Here is a 5896-nt window from a genome sequence, read left to right as displayed (position 1 = left end):
TTTAATAGGTATAAGTTATAAATATGAAATTGTAAAAATAAATAAAAGAGGAAAAGAATAAATATAAAAACGAATAAAGGAGATGAAAGAAATAATTTTATATTATATATAACTATAACTTTTATGGATTGAATAAGTAATAAATATTTTAACAAAATCATAATGTGTTTTTAAATTGAAATAACAATAAATGTTGCCATAAAGTCTAAAGATAGCAATTCAACAAATAATTCTTTATAACAATTTCAAATTTGAGGAGTGAGTAATTTTTAAAAAAAATTGATTTAAAATCTATTTAATTTGGGTAATTAATGTGATGTTAGTGGGCTGAGTTTTAAATGGGTTGGACTGCATTTTTTGGGCTATAACTGAGCAAGTAATTAGTTATAGTATTTAGTGTGATGTTTTTACTCATTTATGTATTTGTTTTGAGATAAAAATAAAAAATAAATCAGAAAAAGATAAAAATAGATATTGGCAAATGCTGGCCATTGGAGGGCGCCACATCAGCGGATCAAGATTCAGATTTATATATATATATAGATTTCTAGAGTTTGTGATGCATGGTTTGAAAAACTCGATAAATAGCGAGTTTTTTTCTCTATCATACTCCACTTAGATACTAGTCTTTTGTCTATGAAAGCGTTTGAACTTGTGACCTACGTCTTGTTTGTTGGGAAAACGCGGACAAGCACAAAAATATATATGGTAAAAGTAATGGAAATAAAATGGGAAAATAACGACACCAAGAATTTTACGTGGAAACCCTTCTGAGTAAGGGAAAAAACCACGGACTAAGAGGAGCAATTGATATTACTATAGTAAGGAATTTTACACTGTGTAGTCACGAATACAATACTCAAAGTGACTACTACACACTCAAAAGGAACAACACTCTTTTGGTTTCCGTCTTACTTAAATATCGCTCACACTCTATTTTTCTTCACAGACTATTTTCTTGTATAGTCTATGGAATACCTCACTTTGCTCTCAAAATGGTTTTTCTCTCTAACTTGGTGTGTTCTACAAATGAGTAAGAATGCTCTATTTATAGAAGGATAAAACCATACCTATGTCACTAATGACATATGTAAATATAATAAAGTCAAAAATGGTTGCAAATCTTACCAATTTGCCAACTATCAAATCTTTTCTTTTCAACTCCAATTACTATTCATTTTTAACAATTGCTTATACCAATTAAATAGCTAAAGTTGACTAAAACAATGGGATGAATTCAACATTGTTCACACATGAACAATGCTTTTACCACTAGACTTTGTCTCATTCTTTGCAAACTTCACTTTATGGACTACAAAGAGAAAACAAAAAAAGAAAAGGAAATACTAGAAGAATCTTTGCCTTAAAGAATTAATTAATTATCTCAGATTCTCAAATGACACATTTAACTTAGGAATGGTTCATGCATCTAATATTAATTAACGACACATCACAATGAGGAACAAAACTTTTAAAATAAACTAGTAAAATTGAAATAGCAAGTATAATACATAAGTTTAGACATTACAATTCAAAATATAAGACAGAGAGTGATGCAAAAAAACAAAAACTCCTAAAATATTAATCAAATATGTAAATGTTATTATTATAAATGGAGTTACTTTATGTTAAACAAACCATCTTAGACGTAAATTGGTATTTCAATATTTTTGTTATAGTACATAATAAAATTCATATCATTTTCGGGTCTTTTGATTATTAAAATAAATATTACACTAAATAATGCTTGAATGATCAACAGAAAAAATTGAAATTGAAAAAGGTTTGAATCCAATGAAAAATTGAAATTTGTGTGGGTTTTAATCCTCGAAATGAAAAGTTGAAATTGAAATGAGAGTTTGCAGAAATTATTCATGAGTTTTGAGGGTGAAATTCTGAATCAAATCTAATAAAAAATAATAATGAGATGTCAAATTTTTTTATATTAATAAATCCATTAATTGACTTTTTTTTTTATCATAGAATAATAAAAATCGACTATATGAATACACCCTATATGAATATATGATTATATAACTACATCACTGATTCTTTTAGCCTCGGAAATTAATTTCCGACTCATATAGCTAAACTTTAGGACCTATAAAACTAATGAGCAATAAATATATACATATTGAAGCAGGACAGAAGCACCACATTAAGCCAAGTGACATAACCTCAAAATGCCCAAGTGTCTATTTTGGAGTTCAAAAATATTTTAGAAAAATCTGAAACAAAAAAGTAAGTTACTTATGGTTACAAATAATTTTAAAAAGTTCTAACATAATAGAGTTTGGATTTCAAACTTTATGTGATCAAGAATATTTATGATCTTATTTGTCTATTTATCTATTAAAAATTTTTATTTCCTTTTATTCTTAGTTACTTGTTCATTTTTCTTTTTTAGTTATTTTTAATTAGTGATTATTTGTTTATTTTGACAAATCAAGAAAAGATAAAATACTTTCATTTATTATATCCTTAATTGATTACTTTAAAAAAGGTGGAATTTTATGAAAATTTTAAATTTTTAATTCATCCACTTCATAATTAATGGGGGTAAAATGGTAAATTCAATATGTCAATAATTATTTTCTTAACAGGTGTCAATTCAAAAGTAGACAATTAATTAGGGACAGAGGGAGTATTAAACACCTAAATCTAAAGTTGTTAAAATGAGCTAACCCAACAAAAACCCAACTCTAACGGGCTAGAGAGTTAAATGGGTTGGGACGGGCTGACCCTTTTAAGTAAAGAGCCTATAAAATAGCAGCTCAACCCAGGCTTAAGCGGGCTACGGGTTGGGACAAGTAGACCCTTCAATATAAAAAATGAACAATATTACTCTCTTTGAAAGAGTATCTAAGAGTATCGAACGTTGACGTCTATGAACACGACATTACTACATACAAATTTTCATTTATGAATCACACACTTCAGTAAATACTTACAAAAATACATAATAGTCAATATAAGATTTAATGAAAAAATATTGATCATGCCACCATTCCTCCCACAAAAAAACTAGCTAGTTTAAAAGACTTGACTTTTATTTTTTAAAAATATTTACGGATAAAAACTTTACACTATTAAAAATAATATATAAAAAGTATTTTTAAATACTTATAACCCACGAGCTGGCCTCTGAGGCTTGCGGGTAGGGCATACGAGACTAGCAGGTCAAATGAGGCTAGGCTAAAAAATCTCGTTCCTAAATGAGCCAAAAAAGTAGGCCTAACTTCACTTAATTCAAGGGTTTGGGTTGGGCCGGCGTAGCAGGCCAAGCCCGTTTCTGTTGAAATAATTTTGAATTTTATTGATTTGAAGTGATAAATGAAATTGAATTGAAGGCCTCATTGGTTTTCATTAGGATTAAGACATCTGAATTTGAATAGACGTCTGAATATTAAGATTTGCATTAAGAGCTAGGTGTCTAGATCTGAATATACATCTGAATATTAAGATGTAGTCTCAAAATCTGAACACTGAATGATTATTGTTTGTTTTCAATATTTAATGTGCATGTGAAATCAAACATTATATTAATAAAATGTTATAAAAAATTCATTTAAAAAAATATATTACTTTTTGATTAAAATAATATCATAATCATCAAGCATAACATAAAAGAAATCATAAATAAAAAATATTTATAGGCACAATATAATATCATTAAGCTCAATAAGTATGATAGATACTCGTCAAAAGATAATAAATAAGGTTTCACACTATAAGTGCCTCACATATATTTTGGCTAATCAGAAAAGCTAAAGAATTCTTATCTTTTTTTCAATAACCTTAATCCAATTCTCTAACGTCCTTCATGCTTTTTTGTAGCGGACATTTTCACAAAATATACTAACACATATACTATATAATGACTCTTCCCATCCAAGTCCATCTAATTTTTCCATATATTCTTTAAATGTGCACTATTTTTTTAATAAGGAAATACATAATTACCCCCATCAAACTTGTACCCTTTTTTGAAGTAGACATCTAAAGTTTGCGGGAATTCTATTACCCCATTCAACTATTTCCAACAATTTTAAATATATAATTTTTACAATAATCGCATTCTCATAATATGTGTGTGTGTTTCACCCCCAAATAATTTTTTTTTCATACTTGTTTAATAGCGGGTCGGGTAAAACCCTGACCCACTCACATTTTAACCCATAATTTTTTTTAAGAAAGAATCATGTTCATCCTTTCCAATTTCTTTTCCCAATTCTTTGGCTTTACTTCACTTCAAAAGATTATTTTTTTTGAATTTCCTTGTAAATATATATTTATGTAAGTTTGTTGTGCTATTTTTTGGTTTAGTGTTTGATTTCAATTTTCTCCCAAAAATTAGTTTAATCTTTTTTAGCTTTGTGGGTATTTCGATATCAAGACTAGATTTGAGTTCTATAAGTGAATTTCACATTTTGAATTTGTACGAGTATATTCTTTGATACTTTTATTCTTGAAAAACTATGTGAACGTGAATGGGTTAAAATTTCTTTGTTGAAAGGTAATTAAGTGCAAAATTGACCAAATATTATGTCGTTGTTAAGTAGATTTTTCTAATAAAAGGTCTTAAGATGGATTGCTTGAACTTGATGATAGAGAATATAGTAGAGAAATTTGCTTTGCGTAGTAAAGAACCAACTTTTGCTGTTGAGAAAAGCTCTCAACAGCCATTAATGGTGATTTGGGGAAGAAGAAACATGGGTCTCTTTTCACTTTGGTTTAACAATGCCATATGTAAGTTTTCCATTGGTTTGGGACTGCAAGTTTACCCTTTCACGCGCTTTTCTAGTGTGAAATTACAATTGTTGTGAAAACAGGTCAAAATGGTGTATTTATTGTAAATTTGGATTGTTTTGTGGGGTAATAGGACCCCCGCAAACTTAAGGTGTCTACTTGAAAAAAAGATATAAGTTCAATGGAGTAATTATGTATTCAATAACTTCAAAATAGTAATCATCTTCTCATAAATTTCCATCAGATGAAATAGTTTTTTTTTCCCCAGCTAAAACTGAAGATTGGGATGTAGAATTATTAGGAGCTCAATTATTTTTGTTACTAACTAGTTCAACAACAACAAGATATAAAAGAGTCTCAATAATAATATTGGCGTAAGACAATATTCTAATAATAGATCTCAAATATGTATACATAGTTATTATTTTTAATTATGAATAATATTTTTTCACTCAAAAATCTTGATGAACATCAATAACTAAAAATTATTGCAACAAGTGTTCTTGACAAACATCAATACACCCTAAGAAAATTATTAATATCAAAAAATAATTGTAAAGATTATGAAAACTTATCTGTTCAAGAGAAAAAAATGGTGTTTGATTGAGAAAAAAGAGGAATAAAGTTTGTAGTTTAGAGAGCAAAAGTCGCGCAAAGACCGAGAGAAGCGATAAAATATTATTTTATAAATTATTATATAAGTCTGAACTGGTGTTAAAACTCTCCTGCAAATATGATGCGTTCAAACCTTTCCAGGTATATTAAGAGGTTCTTTGATAAAAAGAAACAAATGGGTTGAATCGGAATCATTCAGATTCAGACCTACAACCCAAACACACTATCGTTTGATAGAGTGTATAAGAATAATGCAAAATAGGGTGCATTAGTAGTGCTTGCATTAGTAGTGCTTGCATTATTAATACTTGCATTAGTTATACAAGCATTATTTCTTATACATTGTTTGGTTTGATGTATAAAAATAACAAATCTTGCATAATTTCTATTTGAAAATATATGTTGACAAAAATATCCTTCACACTTTATTTACTTTTACACTTTCTTGCAAGTTGCAACAAAGTCATTTGCTAAAATATCATTAACTCCTCTTCTTCTTCTTCTTCTTCTTTTTTTCAAAAATAATATTAAA

This window comes from Solanum pennellii, chromosome 11 (genome assembly GCF_001406875.1).
Source record: "Solanum pennellii chromosome 11, SPENNV200".
Taxonomy (NCBI): Eukaryota; Viridiplantae; Streptophyta; class Magnoliopsida; order Solanales; family Solanaceae; genus Solanum; species Solanum pennellii.
This window is presented reverse-complemented; position numbering follows the sequence as displayed.